Here is a 17,684-nt window from a genome sequence, read left to right as displayed (position 1 = left end):
TTCACAGGTTGCCACTGGAGTACTCTTCCACTCCTCCATGACGACATCACGGAGCTGGTGGATGTTAGAGACCTTGCACTCCTCCACCCTCCGTTTGAGGATGCCCCACAGATGCTCAATAGGGTTTAGGTCTGGAGACTTGGCCAGTCCATCACCTTTACCCTCAGCTTCTTTAGCAAGGCAGTGGTCGTCTTGGAGGTGTGTTTGGGGTCGTTATCATGTTGGAATACTGCCCTGGGCCCAGTCTCCGAAGGGAGGGGATCATGCTCTGCTTCAGTATGTCACAGTACATGTTGGCATTCATGGTTCCCTCACTGAACTGTAGCTCCCCAGTGCTGGCAGCACTCATGCAGCCCCAGACCATGACACTCCCACCACCATGCTTGACTGTAGGCAAGACACACTTGTCTTTGTAATCCTCACCTAGTTGCCGTCACACACGCTTGACACCATCTGAACCAAATAAGTTTATCTTGGTCTCATCAGACCACAGGACATGGTTCCAGTAATCCATGTCCTTAGTCTGCTTGTCTTCAGCAAACTGTTTGCGGGTTTTCTTGTGCATCATCTTTAGGAGAGACTTCCTTCTGGGACGACAGCCATGTAGACCAATTTGATGCGTATGGTCTGAGCACTGACAGGCTGAACCCACACCCCTTCAACCTCTGCAGCAATGCTGGCAGCACTCATACGTCTATTTCCCAAAGACAACCTCTGGATATGACGCTGAGCACGTGCACTCAACTTCTTTGGTCGACCATGACGAGGCCTGTTCTGAGTGGAACCTGTCCAGTTAAACCGCTGTATGATCTTGGCCACCGTGCTGCAGCTCAGTTTCAGGGTCTTGGCAATCTCCTTATAGCCCAGGCCATCTTTATGTAGAGCAACAATTCTTTTTTTCAGGTCCTCAGAGAGTTCTTTGCCATGAGGTGCCATGTTGAACTTCCAGTGACCAGTCAGTATGAGGGAGTGTGAGAGCGATGACACCAAATTTAACACACCTGCTCCCCATTCACACCTGAGACCTTGTAACACTAATGAGTCACATGACACCGAGGAGGGAAAATGGCTAATTGGGCCCAATTTGGACATTTTCACTTAGTGGTGTATTCACTTTTGTTGCCAGCTGTTTAGACATTAATGATTGTGTGTTGAGTTATTTTGAGGGGACAGCAAATGTACACTGTTATACAAGCTGTACACGCACTACTTTACATTGTAGCAAAGTGTCATTTCTTCAGTGTTGTCACACGAAAAGATATACTCAAATATTTACAAAAAAATGTGAGGAGTGTACTCACTTTTGTGATATACTGTACTTACTGTTGGTGGACTGACCACTGTGTTCAACAATGCTTGCCAAAATCGGTTAAACTGGCAAATGATCGGATATATAAATTGGTGAAAATACTCAAGGAGAGGTGATCTAATTCTGCACTAGACAGGATTTTTAACACCAAAATAGTGTTTCCAACCTTTCCCAGTAGCGCTCCCAGTCCCTGGCACGGTGTTGTAAGCGGTGTTACAACACACCGTGTAATGTTTCAAAACCGCTCAGGATGATTAGTTTCAATACTGCAGCAAAGTTGTCTCCTTGCGTTGGTGGCAGCTTTTAACACTAGTTTTGCTGTTACAAAGCACTTCATATCAACAGTGTACATTTACATCACAGAAAACACCGTATGTTTACATGCACACTAATATTTCAATATTAGCCCGATTATGGCAGTAAACTGAGTATGGCAATAGTCATGTAAACTATTGATTTTACAATAGTCATGTAAATCTTACTCTGTTTAATCAGCGTAAAATAAAATGAAGTATACGCCAAATGAAGTATAGGTATTCACAATAATTAACATTTTGATGTGCGTGTAACGATACCGAATGACTCGGGATATACTGTATCTGTGGGTTTTTTTTATCCATGAGAAAGAAAGGGAAAAAGAAAGAGAGGAATCTCCAGGAGAGGAACACTCGTGCTGGTCCCTATGGAGAACGTTCCCAAAAGAGAGAGAGCGAGAACAACCCGAATGACATGAGGCTAATAAAGCGCTCCGTGTAGAGTCCCTGCTAAGGTACTGCTCTGACTGTCACTGTGTTCAAGCGGATCTAAAATTAACACAGGAATCAGTGCTACATGGTGAATAGCATTCTCCTGGGGCTGCAGTCTGTAGGAAAACACAGACGAAGCCCGAATAGAGACTTTACATTGGTGATAATTCAATTGCACATGCTTTTTGAAGATACATCTCAATGGTACAAAAGGAAATACTGCAAAAAAACACAGAGAATATTACATGTGCTCACATTGGTTGGTGGGTATTTGATACTGCTGATGCAGAGATATGGAATATAATGCTGTGGCAGAGAAGGTTTATAGCCTTCAAACTCAACTCTGCACCTCGAAGCCAGTTCCACTGCATTTTTTCGTTGTTCCCCTCTAATCATTGACTGATTTAGACTTGAGACACCAGGTGTGTGTGCCACTAATTATCCGGTAGAACTTGAAAACCAGCAGGCTCTGGCCCTCGTAGGGTAAGAGGTGAATGAATACCCCTGGTTTATAGGAACAGAAGAAAGAGGTATTCTGCTGGGTAATAGGCTGTATCACATCCGGCCGTGATTGGGAGTCCCATAAGGCGGCGCACAATTGTCTTAGCATCGTCTGGCTTTGGCCGGGGTAGGCCATCGTTGTAAATAAGAATTTGTTCTTAACTGACTTGCCTAGTTAAATAAAGGTTAAAAAAAAAAAAAAAAAATGACTCTACGGGTGAGAGGCAAGTAAACACCAGCATATACTTACAGACTGGGGAATCAGGTTCTCATACAATACACAAAATAATCCATATGAATTTATCTCAGTCCCCTCGCTATCCCCTACACCTACAGCATGTGTCAAACTCATTCCACGGAGGGCCAAGTGTCTATGGGTTTTCGTCCCACCCTTGTACTTGATTGATGAATTAAAGTCACTAATTAGTACGGAACTCCCCTGCCCTACAGCAACCCAATACATTGACAAAAATAGTCATAAATAGCAGGAGCTGGCTGAACATCTTTCAAATCATCTCTCCCCCTCTCTACACCGCTCCATCACTTCAGTGCACATGCACGCACGTCCACACAAACACACCACTCGTCGCCTGAATCCACAACTGTTCACTACACCGAGGTGATAGAATGAATAGCTGCCTCAGAGTATTAGTCCCTGTGGACACCAGTGTCTATCTGATAACAGCCTGTTTGTGTGTGTGTGTGTGTGTGTGTGTGTGTGTGTGTGTGTGTGTGTGTGTGTGTGTGTGTGTGTGTGTGTGTGCGCGCGCGCGCGCGCGCGTATAGTCCCGTTGGACACTAGTGTCAATCTGTAAGGCACTATGAACAAACCCTTTTTTCTTCTCAAGGGGCACCACCTCACCAACGCCTGGAGTTCCTGGTTCCACTTCCCCCTGGGAGGAGAGGAAGGAGCTAAACTGTCTGTGGCCCCCGGCTCTGTCCCCTGGCCTCCCCTGGTGTACATTTAAGCATATTCTTCTATCAAAACATACGGTTAATAATGTTATGGGGAGGTCCCAATGGTCTGCCTTGATGTCTCAGACCAGGGACATCAAGTGCTGATGCCTTTTAGATCCTAATGAATAATATGGACAGGTGGGGTCCTGGGCCCGTATCCACAAAGCGTTTCAGAATAGAAAATTGGTCGTAAGTACTGAGAATAGAGACATTTTACTCCTACTCTCAAAATAAAAGCTTTAGTCATGAGTCCCACCTAGTTGACAGATATTTAGGAGACCTCATGAGCTGTCCTAACCAGGTAAGAGTTACCAGCAGGTGTCTTGATAATAGAACAAATCAGTGAGTTAGGGGTTCCTGTGCTTTGGAGTCCATAAATAATCTAGAGACCTACATGGAACAGTATCTCTTGCGCTTTTGACAGTGCTTTCACAAGGCCTATTTAACATGCCTAAAGACTTAGAACCACTAGGCTAACAAATAAACACCTTTTTCTTCCTATTATTTTAATTACCTACATCATGTTATTTCAAGTTATCCCTTTGAAGCGCAACATCACGTTGTTAAAAAATATGCCCAAATTGGGCTTCTGTTAACCGTTCAAATGTTGTATGAAACGTTGTATGCAACATTATCGGCAAGTGACTTGATGCCTACTGTACCAAAGCCATTTAGAGCTGTTAAAACGGGAGTGGCTACGAGTGTGTTGATATCACAGTAATATGGTCAAAATTCCTCTCATAACAACCATCAGAATTTGATTTTTAAACAAGTTATGCCTGCCAACATATTAGGCAATAATTAAGAGTAGGCAAAATGATTGTGTCAGGCTAAAATTCTATCATACGTTATACCATTGCAACATTTGTTGTACAGGCACATTCATCGGGGTTGTCTTACACTTACTTCTCAGCTGGTGATGCCTCATTGCAATTGGTTATTCCCCATAATTTTAAACAATGTCAATAAGTATCATCACTACCTTTCCTTTAGGTCACTCAAACTTTTTTGAGTTTATTTTACTCCTGGCTCAGAGTTTGTCTGGGCAATGTCTTAACATCATCCTAAAACCTACTCTGAGCTGGGAGTTCTTTGGTCTTAAAACAGGTTTTTAACAAGATTCCTATAGACTTTTCTGAGACGTTTTGTGAATAAGGGCCCTGATATTAGATCAGCACTCCTACTCTGAGACCCTTTGTGAATAAGGGCCCTGAGTGTTATTGAGCTGTTATGAAGCAGTGGAGTGGTTTTACCCACGCCTCTTTTAATTAGTCAAAGGTGCCCATCGATGAAAACATTCATGCCTTTCAGCTAGGTGACTTATATTTGAATTTTCTGAAGAATTATATATATATTTTCTTCAAAGAAGCTATGTGTTATTGACTATCAGAAATACAAGCGCTCTTGTGACAGATTTGTGCTCGAAGGAGAACTAATTACTTACTGGTACCTTTAAAGGCTCCTTCAGGAATCTCCACTTTCAGCCTCGTATCAGTTTACGCAGCACAGTTATTCTCCTTGGGTGTTAGTAGTGAAGGGATAACATCTTCAATTACGGCGACCCTGAAGTCTCTCTCTTCTTGTATAAACACAGCTCAGCATCACTGAGAGGATTAAGAAAGTGTATGGTGCCTCGTTTGTACATAAAACATTTTTTTTGCCTTAATTTAACTAGGCAAGTCAGTTAAGAACAAATTCTTATTCACAGTGACGGCCATAGGAACATGACTCTGTACAGGATTAACAGTTCACTGAAAGTAAGTTTGGGTGAAATATGCAAGAAATTAACATTTTTACAACTCAATGAGGTGTCTGCGTGGATGGTCCCAGAATTTGCCTGTTCCTGGACTAAACATACTTTCATTGGAGAGTGTTTTCTAAATGTGATTTTTGGCATTCAAAATCCTCCAGGAGAGGACTTAATTTGGTTATACAAGAACTGCCTCTTGAACTACCATCCTTTCCGACAGGGGGCGTACATCAAGCTACCGCGTGCTACAAAAACAGGAGATCTTCTGCTCTATTGACCATTCCGGTCCAGACAACGTTTACTTACTTACTAACTGGGCCTTGAACAGGAGCTCAATATAAACGCCATATATATATATACACCTCACAGATTCTAAAATATTTATGATTCCATTAAATTATTCCCCTCAACATTACTCACATCAACATTAATCACTGACACCCTTTCATTAATTAATATCCATTTATCTGGGTGTCTGGGAACATATGCAGCTGAAAATAAGACACAGAATGATGGGGATTGGATTAGCGGAATAAATCTTCAATGAAGATATCAGTATTTTTGGGCAGCGCAGTGAGATGAAACAGACAACAGCAATACTGAACTTCCACCCTCATCCCACGAACCACTCACTCACACACACACACACACACACACACACACACACACATTCACGATGCTCCAGATACTCATCTAGTCTAAAGAAGGCCAGTTTTATTGCCACTTTAATCAGGACAACAGTTTTCAGCTGAGCTAACTTAATTGCAAAAGGGTTTTCTAATGATCAATTAGCCTTTTAATATGATAAACTTGGAATAGCTAACACAACGTGCCATTGGAACACAGGAGTGATGGTTGCTGATAATGGGCCTCTGTATACCTATGTAGATATTCCAATAAAAAATCTGCCGTTTCCAGCTACAATAGTCAATTACAACATTAGCAATGTCTACGCTGTATTTTTTTTCAATTTGTTTACATTTTAATGGACAAAAAAATGTGCTTTTCTTTCAAATACAAGGACATTTTTAAATTTTATTTGACCTTTATTTAACTAGACAAGTCAGTTAAGAACAAATTCTTATTTTCAACGACGGCCTAGGAACAGTGGAGTAACTGCCTGTTCAGGGACAGAACGACAGATTTCTAATTGACCCCAAACTTTTGAACAGTAGTAGATGTATTTATTTATTTAACGAATACTGGTATTTAAATGGCTGGACTGCTAAATTAGTGACTAGTTAGCTTGCTAACGTTCCTTAGACGCAAACCCCGCCATAGCCACAGTGAACAGCGCCATCTTGTAAAGATTTTACAGCCCTGCTAGCTACATAAAGGTCAGTTATTGTCGAGGAGTACTGATGTCAAACATGTTTTTTAAATTTTAGGCAAAACATCAACTGAAGGCCTAAAACTTCATGCAGGCTGGCCGGTTAACTATAATTTCAATGCTACATAGCCTTAGCCACGCTAGCTCGTGATTAGCATGAAAACATTTACAAAGCTCACATGAAGCTCATTTGATCTAGGGCAACCTTGTAAAAACGTTGCTAATATCTACAACATATCAGCTTTCCAACAGCACAGATATTATATTTGAATACCCTTCAAAATATTAATATTTCATCTAAGCCTATGATGTAGAAATTAACAACTTCAGACATAAGCCAGGAATGTCACAGTCCCATGGTCTCTATTTTCACAAAACTGTCGTCTTGCAGAATGGAAACTATGCAGAAGAGCCTTGAATGGGCTAGGGGGAGGTTGGTAAATGTAGCTTCACCTATTTGATCAAGTGTCTCAGTTCGTCAAACCAGGTAATGTTGATAGGCCATTCATTTTTTTTCACTCTTCGTTCTCCTGCTGCCCATTTTATTCGTTCTTGGTCAACATTTCTATGTACAGTGGGGCAAAAAAGTATTTAGTCAGCGACCAATTGTGCAAGTTCTCCCACTTAAAAAGATGAGAGAGGCCTGTAATTTTCATCATAGGTACACTTCAACTATGACAGACAAAATGAGAAAAAAATCCAGAAAATCACATTGTAGGATTTTTAATGAATTTATTTGCAAATTATGGTGGAAAATAAGTATTTGGTCAATAACAAAAGTTAATCTCAATACTTTGTTATGTACCCTTTGTTGGCAATGACAGAGGTCAAACGTTTTCTGTAAGTCTTCACAAGGTTTTCACACACTGTTGCTGGTATTTTGGCCCATTCCTCCATGCAGATCTCCTCTAGAGCAGTGATGTTTTGGAGCTGTTGCTGGGCAACACAGACTTTCAACTACATCCAAAGATTTTCTATGGGGTTGAGATCTGGAGACTGGCTAGGCCACTCCAGGACCTTGAAATGCTTCTTACGAAGACACTCCTTCGTTGCCCGGGCGGTGTGTTTGGGATCATTGTCATGCTGAAAGACCCAGCCACGTTTTATCTTCAATGCCCTTGCTGATGGAAGGAGGTTTTCACTCAAAATCTCACGATACATGGCCCCATTCATTCTTTCCTTTACACGGATCAGTTGTCCTGGTCCCTTTGCAGAAAAACAGCCCCAAAGCATGATGTTTCCACCCCCATGCTTCACAGTAGGTATGGTGTTCTTTGGATGCAACTCAGCATTCTTTGTCCTCCAAACACAACGAGTTGAGTTTTTAACAAAAAGTTATATTTTGGTTTCATCTGACCATATGACATTCTCCCAATCTTCTTCTGGATCATCCAAATGCTCTCTAGCAAACTTCAGACGGGCCTGGACATGTACTGGCTTAAGCAGGGGGACACGTCTGGCACTGCAGGATTTGAGTCCCTGGCGGCGTAGTGTGTTACTGATGGTAGGCTTTGTTACTTTGGTCCCAGCTGTCTGCAGGTCATTCACTAGGCCCCCCCTTGTGGTTCTGGGATTTTTGCTCACCGTTCTTGTGATCATTTTGACCCCACGGCTTGAGATCTTGCGTGGAGCCCCAGATCGAGGGGGATTATCAGTGGTCTTGTATGTCTTCAATTTCCTAATAATTGCTCCCACAGTTGATTTCTTCAAACCAAGCTGCTTACCTATTGCAGATTCAGTCTTCCCAGCCTGGTGCAGGTCTACAATTTTGTTTCTGGTGTCCTTTGACAGCTCTTTGGTCTTGGCAATAGTGGAGTTTGGAGTGTGACTGTTTGAGGTTGTGGACAGGTGTCTTTTATACTGATAACAAGTTCAAACAGGTGCCATTAATACAGGTAACGAGTGGAGGACAGAGGAGCCTCTTAAATAAGTTACAGGTCTGTGAGAGCCAGAAATCTTGCTTGTTTGTAGGTGATCAAATACTTATTTTCCACCATAATTTGCAAATAAATTCATAAAAAATCCTACAATGTGATTTTCTGGATTTTGTTTTTCTCATTTTGTCTGTCATAGTTGACGATCAACACTCAAACGTCATCTAAGGTCAATTGTGCTTTGGAGTAATGCAATAAAACTACAAACACTTTAGATGCATGGTTTACAGTTTCTTACCAATCAAACAATTTAGAATGACTCCAATCAAGACAGGACTTTAAAAATACTATGCTTATATACAGTGTATTCATCCCCCTTGGCGTTTGTCCCTATTTTGTTGCATTACAACCTGTAATTTATATAGATTTTTATTTGGATTTAATGTAATGGACATACACAAAATAGTCCAAATTGGTGAAGTGGAGTGAAAAAAATAACTAAAAAGTATTGCGTGCATGTCTATTTACCCCCTTTGCTATGAAGCCCCTAAATAAGATCTGGTGTAACCAATTACCTTCAGAAGTCACATAATTAGTTAAATAAAGTCCTCCTGTGTGCAATCTAAGTGTGACATGATCTGTCACATGATCTCAGTATACATACACCTGTTCTGAAAGTCTGCACAACCACCAAGCAAGTGGCACCATGAAGACCAAGGAGCTCTCCAAACAGGTCAGGGACAAAGTTGTGGAGAAGTACAGATCAGGGTTGGGTTATAAAATTCCCAAACTTTGAACATCCCACAGAGCACCATTATATCCATTATAAAAAAAATGTAAGCATATGGCACCACAACAAACCTGCCAAGAGAGGGCCGCCCAACAAAACTCACAGACCAGGCAAGGAGGGAATTAATCAGAAAGGCAACAAAGAGACCAAAGATAACCCTGAAGGGGAGCTGCAAAGCTCCACAGCAGAGATTGGAGTATCTGTCCATAGGACCACTTTAAGCCGTACACTTCCACAGAGCTGGGCTTTACAGAAGAGTGGCCAGAAAAAAGCCATTGGCTAAATGCCAAAGGCATGTGGGAGACTCCCCAACATATGGAAGAAGGTACTCTGGTCAGATAAGACTAATATTGAGTTTTTTGGCCATCAAGGAAAACACTATGTCTGGCGCAAACCCAAACATCTCATCACCCCGAGAACACCATTCACACAGTGATGCATGGTGGTGGCAGCATCATGCTATGGGGGTGTTTTTCATCGTCAAGGACTGGAAAACTGGTCAGAATTGAAGGAATGTTGGATGCCACTAAATATAGGGAAATTATTGAGGGAAACCTGTTTCAGTCTTCGAGAGATTTGAGACTGGGACGGAGGTTAGTAAATATTGCTGTACACCAGCGGAACCCATCCAACTTGAAGGAGCTGGAGCAGTTTTTCCTTGAATAATGGGCAAGAATCCCAGTGGCTTAGCGAGACATACCCCAAGACTTGCAGCTGTAATTGCTGAAAAACGTGTCTCTACAAAGTATTGACTTTTTTGGGGGGGTGAATAGTTATGCACGCTCAAGTTCTGTTTTTTGTCTTATTCCTTGTTTGTTCCACAAAAAAAAATTATTTAGCATTGCAAAGTGGTAGGCATGTTGTGTAAATCAAATGATACAAACCCCCAACAAAATCAATTTTAAGGCAACAAATGCCAATGTACATTTCCTCATCCCTGGCCATTAGTCTTTTTCTCCTTTTTTTCCCCAGACACTTCAAGCTGTCACATGCACCATTATATTCTGACATGTCAGACTGGCTCTGGATGAAAAGACTAAGGACTTGGTGGCTGGGAACGACAGACTTGAACCCGAGGCTGTTCAAGCACAATTAAAACTTCTTATGGAGGTGGTCCCTGCACAGGGATAGCTCAGCGGAAATTTCAGAGCGCCACCTATAGTACTTGAGTAAAGTACTCAATAAAACTCAAACTTTCATTAAAACACACATGCAAGGTACTGAATTAAAGCTACACTCGTTGTGAATCTAGCCACCAAGTCAGATTTGTAAAATGCTTTTCGGCGAAAGCATGAGAAGCTATTATCTGATAGAATGCACCCCCCAAAATACCAGCACGACACGTAAACAACAGATTTTGCGGTAGCCGGCGCCAAAACGCAGAAATAAAATATAAAACATTCATTACCTTGGACGAGCTTCTTTGTTGGCACTCCTATATGTCCCATAAACATCACAATTGGGTCTTTTTCCCGATTAAATCCGTCATTGTATACCCAAAATGTCATTTGCTGAAGGCCAGTCTGATGCTGCAAAAAGTCCATTTACAAGACGCAACATCACTTTTTAAAATTACAAAAGTCGCCTATAAACTTTTACAAATCACTTCAAACGACGTTTCTAAACCAACTTTAGGTATTAATAAACGTTAATGATGTATCAAATTGATCACGGGGCGATCTGTATTCGATAGCAGCAAGTCTGGAAAACATTGTCCATTTTTTCAGTTTCACAACATACTGTGGTGCGCCAGAAGAAGGGAGGGGTCTATTCGTGTTGTAACCAGGGATAAATGATTCTGATATTGATAGCAATGGTGACATCGTGTGGAAGCTGTAGGCGTTTACAGGGGGCATATATTTTCTCTCGTCTTAAACAATTCATTGAATGGCGGACGAATATTTAGTTTTTGTTTTTGGTAAACAGTTTTACCAGGGATTTTTACTCCTAAACACGTTCTGTTATAGCCACAGACCCGATTTAACCAGTTTTAGAAACTTCAGAGTGTTTTCTATCCACACATACTTATCATATGCATATACTATATTCCTGGCATGAGTAGCAGGACTTTGAAATGTTGCGCGATTTTTAACAAAAAGCTGCGAAAATTCGCATTATCCATAACAGGCTTTAGGCATTGGGAATCCTGGTGCAGAGACGCAGAGTGAGGGACAGCATGCTTGTGTTAACCCGAGAGCCATGTCGTAGACGCTGCATAGAAGGTCATACCGTGTTGCTGGACCAAACTCGTTATGGCACTGTGATGGAAACCACAATGTCATGGTTGTCATAAGGAGGAGACCAAGGCGCAGCGTGGTAAGCAAACAAAACTCTTTAATTAAAGAGAGAACACTGAACAGAACTAAACAAAACGAACCGTGAAGCAATATGGCTAGTGCAGAACAGGCAACTAAACATAGAATATAACAACCCACAAACTATCCAAGGAAATGGTTACCTAAATATGATCCCAAATCAAAGACAACAATAAACAGCTGCCTCTGATTAAGAACCAATCTAGGCAACCATAGACATATAAACACCTAGACTTTTGTATCACTGACCCGTGGATCACCGTCGGAGGCTCTGGACTGCGGATCCTTGCCGTAGGTCCTGGGCTGGGGACCCTTGCTGCGTGGATCATCGCCGGATGTTCTGGACTGGGGACCGTCGCTGGAGACCCCGGACTGGGGAACGTAGCTGGAAACCCCGAACCGGGGACCGTCGCTGGAGGTTCCGGACTGTGGCCAGTCATTTGAGGTTTCGGACTGTGGCCTGGCGTTGGAGGTTCCAGTCTGTGAACTGTAGCTCTAGACTGGGTACTGTCGCCGGACGCTCTGGATTGGGTACTGTCGCCGGATGCTCTGGACAGGATACTGTCGCCGGACGCTCTGGACTGCCGAGGCGCACTGTAGGCCTGGTGCATGGTGCCGGAACTGGTGGTACCGGGCTGGGGACACGCACCTCAGGGCAAGTGCGAGGGGCAGGAACAGGGCATACTGGACCCTGGAGGCGCACTGGAGGCCTGGTGCGTGGTGCTGGAACTGGTGGTACTGGGCTGGTGACACACACCTCAGGGCGAGTGAGGGGAGGAGGAACAAGACGTACTGGACTGTGGAGGCGTACTGGAGGTCTGGAGTGTAGAGCTGACACAACCCGTCCTGGCTGGATATTTATTTTCACCCTGCAAATGCAGGGCGCTGGCACAGGACATACTGGGCTGTGTAGACACACCGGAGACACAGTACGCAAAGCTGGCGCAGAATATCCTGGTCCAAGGAGGTACACTGGAGACCAGGAGCGCTGAGCCGGCACCCTCCTTCCTGGCTGGATGCCCATTCTAGCCCAACCAATGCGAGGAGCTGGATTAGAGCACACTGGGCTAGAATAGAGCACTGGAGACACCGTGCGTTCCCCCGCCTAACACGGTGCCTGACCAGTAACACGCTCCCCACAGTAAGGATGAGGAGTTGGCTCAGGTCTCTGACCTGACTCATGCAATCTCCTCGTGCCCCCCCCCCCAAAAAAAAATATTGGGGCTGCCTCTCGGGCTTCCGTGCCAGCCGTGTACCTTCATATCGACGCCGTTCCTCCTGTGCTATCTCCACCTGCTGCCATGGCAGGGTCTTGTCCCCTGCCATTACCTCCTCCCAGGTCCAGGATGTCCTCCACTCTTCTTTCTCCCAGGTCCGAGATGTCAACTCCTTTTTAGCATGCTGCTTGGTCCTTTTTTGGTGGGTTGTTCTGTCACGGTCGTCATAAGGAGGAGACCAAGGCGCAGCGTGGTAAGCGAACATAACTCTTTAATTAGAGAGAACACTTAACAGAACTAAACAAAACAAGAAAACAAACTGTGAAGCAATATGGCTAGTGTTGAACAGGCAACTAAACATAGAATATATAACAACTATCCAAGGAATATGGCTACCTAAATATGGTCCCCAATCAGAGACAACGATAAACAGCTGCCTCTTATTAAGAACCAATCTAGGCAACCATAGACATATAAACACCTAGACCAGATAACCCCAGAAACATACAAAAACTACACAAACCACCCTTGTCACACCCTGACCTAACCAAATAATAAAGAAAACAAAGATAACTGAGGTCAGGGCGTGACTCACACAAACTGATAAGGTCGATGTATCTTTGTGATAGACACAATTATCTATATCACTGTTGAGCAGTTGTACATTGTAACATCTCAAATTGTTCATCAACAACTAGTTCATCAACAAATAACAGTTCAGTTTAGCAAGCCCCTTGATACCAGTTTAGCAAGGCGCTTGATACCGTAAGTAATTCGTGGATTATAATAATTGTATTGTTATTCTGCTACTTCTGTTATTGATTGAATATCTGCATCATGATCATCATCAACTTGTTGTGCCTAAGTGTGAACAACAGGAGAATCTGTCCTCTTGACTCATCAGGATAAACATGGTTATTTTTACAATTGAAGTAGATTTTGTCATCACACATCTTCCGCTGCAGGAAACAGTCTAGAACAAACCCTTGTTGTAGCCTTGAGGGTTTACTGGAAGTACTTACAGTTGTGATCCGTGGTAGATTGTTCATTAACATTGTTCCAAATTTTGGATGTTAATTACATTTTTGGTCTGCTGCTTTGTCATATACTGCAGGAACCTGATGTAGCAGCTAAGTGGCAAAGGAGGATGGTGATTTTGTATATTTAATGTGTCTTCAGCTTTTGCATCAGCCAGTGCTGTGTTTTCTGATTTAGGTGGAGGACAGTCATACGTGGTGGTATTGATGGGTACAGCCTCCTCATTGTGTTTCTCTGTGTTTCCAGGAACAATCGCAGCGGTACTGTAATGGATTGCTTCATGAATGCTGTCTCCAGAAATGGCGTTCCCTCCAGAGTTAGGACGGACCAAGGAGGAGAAAACAACACTGTCTGCTTGTTGAATGTAATGCACATTGAAAATACTATTTAAAAAATGTAATTACATATGCATCCTTAAAATGTATTTTTGACTTACACATCGATTACTTTCTGTAGTGAGTGATGCACGCAGCTAAAACATGTTTTCTTCTGTAAATCATTATCAGAACACAATCACCTCATGTTTGACAGCTTTTTTGCGTTCTCCATGTTTTTGAAATGTATAAGCTTTTAAATTATATTTTAACCGACTACTTCTACAAACGAGGCTACACCTGTGGCAGCACCTATTCCTGTGCCCCCCCCATCTTCTGCAACACTTCTTGTGCCCCCCTCCATCTGTACCACATCCTGTGGCCTCCCCTCCACCATTCCGTGAGGCTTATCGTCCACCTTCACCACAATATGTGGCCTCGCCTCCACTCTCGTCTGTTGATGTTGGTAATCATGACAATTAATTATTTACAGGGATGACTTACTCAATGTCTTGTTATTACAGATGAATTGTGGGAAGTATCTGAGATTTGTTATTCTGAATGTCTCTTTTTTTGGTGTTGACCTCCAAACACAGCTGAAGTTAATGAGCAGCAAGGTTGACTCTGCTTTTGCCCCTGATGCCAACCAAAATAACTTGACGAGGGACAACGTTTATGATTGTGCAATGAGAGGCTTTAAGAGAGCCCGCTTTCATCCGGAGGCAAAAATAGACATTGTTTTTAGGGATGCTGGCGGAAAAAAAGGGGTAGCTGATGAGGGTGGTCCCTCGAGGGAATTTCTCTGGCTGCTAATGAGTGCGATCCATTCCTCTGCAATATTTGAGGGACCTGATTGGCAAAAATGCCTTTCTTGCAACTCTCAAGGTGAGTTACACTTTTACACCAACAAAGACACGTTTGTTTATGGCAATAAGTATGAATTGAGTATGACATTTGATTTTTGTATGCTATGTAATATGTCCTTTCTTTACTGTTTGTCTTCTGTGTGACAGCACTCTATGATGTCTTATACAAGCTGATGGGCTGCATGATTGCTGTCTGTCTGGTACATGGGGGTGTAGAGACACATTTTTTTCCAGAGAGGTTATACAGGCAAGTGTGTGGCCTGCAATCTCCTGTGCCAGAACTGAAAGAAATTGTGGAATATGACCTCAGAGAGAAGTTGAAGAAGGTAAGTAACTTTATACTGTGACGGATGTTATGTTACTGTTAATTTGCACAAAGTTAGATTTTTTTTAGGGTTGTAGTTGTTCATGAATAGTTTTCCACATGGAATTGGTTTCCTTTCGTTGGCAGCCAGTCTTTTTAAGGTAAGGGTTTAGGTTATGGTTAAGATTAGGGTACGGGTAGGGTTAGACTTTCAGGTAGGGATGTCCCAAGGATCCCGGATAGCACTGTCCATCTCCACTCAGCAGAAATTACCCACAGTGCACTGCACTCTCCTCTCTTTTCACTCTTCCTCCCTTCCAAATTCCCTCACTAGCATGTGTCCCCTTGGCCCGAGCCACAGTGAGCCGTTATGGGTCTTGGCATGGCCTCCCACTGGTCCGTGTGCCAGCTCCACCAAGTATGATTGGCAGGAGGGAGGTTGGAACAGTCCAACTCCAGCAACGCAGGGGACAGGGCTGTGTGTTGTGCACTGGGAGTTTGTGCAAATGTTATGATCAAGTCCTTGCTCCATCCACATTGTGTGGTGTTACTAAATCATCTTTGGACATATGTTTATTTTCCCTCTAAAACAGTTTGCTGAGTTATTCTAGCTACACTGTGCAAACCCAGGAAAAACTAGCCATTTAACTTTGTTTTCAGCTCATTTCTATTTCAGCTAGGAGTGGAGAGAGAAGCAGTCTAAAATGTGTATATAATTCACCGCAACCATCTGTCCAGGACATATGTTGTGTAATAACACTCCTTTACAGTATATGCTGCTATCCCTTGATCCATCCTCTCCTATCAAAATGGAGGGATGTTGTGAAGAGATATGTTCCCTACAATACCTGCGAATACCTGCTCCCTCTGTTCTTGTCGTGATGACATGGCACAATGGAGGTCATCTCCAGCTCCATCCTGCAGTATGGATAAATCTCCAGTAATGAGGAGGTATGGATAGTGAGACGACACCCTGCCTGCAGGCTAATTATCCTGTATGTCAGAATCGTCATCAGGCCCATTGTGTAAGCACACACAGGAGGGTCATTCTCAATCAGATTCTCTTGTTGCCAGAGATCCTTTCTCTCTTGTTGCATAGTGCCGTGGAGGTGTGCTTGTGAAACAGAGCTTCACAGCCATGACAGCTGGTATTTTGCATGAGTGAAGTCATGTGATGCTCCAGAACTTTTGCATAATTTCAGCCAGTAGTTTTGAAAATGGTGGTCACGAGCGACAACTGATCCCCGTTTTTTGTGTTCTACGTCATCCAATTGTGTACCAAGTCATCCATTTTGTATGATATGTTATATCCTGTATATATATATATATATATATATATATATATATATATATATACTACCGTTCAAAACTTTGGGGTCACTTAGAAATGTTCTTGTTTTTGAAAGAAAAGTAAAAAAAATTGTCCATTAAAAATAACATAAAATTGATCAGAAATATAGTGCGGACAATGTTAATGTCGTAAATGGCTATTGTAGCTGGAAACAGCAGATTCTTTAATGGAATATCTACATAGGCGTACAGAGGCCTATTATCAACAACCATCACTCCTGTGTTCCAATGGCACAGTGTGTTAGCTAATCTAAGTTTATCATTTTAAAAGGCTAATTGATCATTAGAAAACCCTATTACAATAATGTTAGCACAGCTGAAAACATTTGTGGGTTTGATTATAGGCTCAAAATTGCCAGAAACAAATTACTTTTTTTCTGAAACTCGTCAGTCTATTCTTGTTCTGAGAAATGAAGGCTATTCCATGCGAGAAATTGCCAAGAAACTGAAGATCTCGTACGCTGTGTACTACTCCTTTCACAGATCAGCGCTAACTGTCTCTAACCAGAATAAAAACAGGAGTGGGAGGCCCCGGTGCACAACTGAGCAAGATGACAAGTACATTAGAGTGTCTAGTTTGAGAAACAGACGCCTCACAAGTCCTCAACTGGCAGCTTCATTAAATAGTACCCGCAGAACACCAGTCTCAACATCAACAGTGAAGAGGAGACTCCGGGATGCTGGCCTTCTAGGCAGAGTTGCAAAGAAAAATACATATCTCAGACTGGCCAATAAAAATAAAAGATTAAGATGGGGAAAAGAACACAGACACTGGACAGAGGAACTCTTTCTAGGCCAGCATCCCGGAGTCGCCTCTTCACTGTTGACATTGAGACGTGATTTGCGGGCAAAATTTAATGAAGCTGCGAGTGGCGGACTTGTGAGGCATCTGTTTCTCAAATTAGACACTTTAATATAATTGTCCTCTTGCTCAGTTGTGCAGGACATAACATATAATACATATCAAATATTTAACCTCTTCCGTCTACCCCCTACTTTTTCGAACATTCTCTTAAAAATCGC

Source organism: Oncorhynchus mykiss, chromosome 21 (assembly GCF_057628025.1).
Source record: "Oncorhynchus mykiss isolate SJ-2025 chromosome 21, ASM5762802v1, whole genome shotgun sequence".
In the NCBI taxonomy this organism is placed as follows: Eukaryota; Metazoa; Chordata; class Actinopteri; order Salmoniformes; family Salmonidae; genus Oncorhynchus; species Oncorhynchus mykiss.
Note: the sequence above shows the minus strand (reverse complement) of the source record.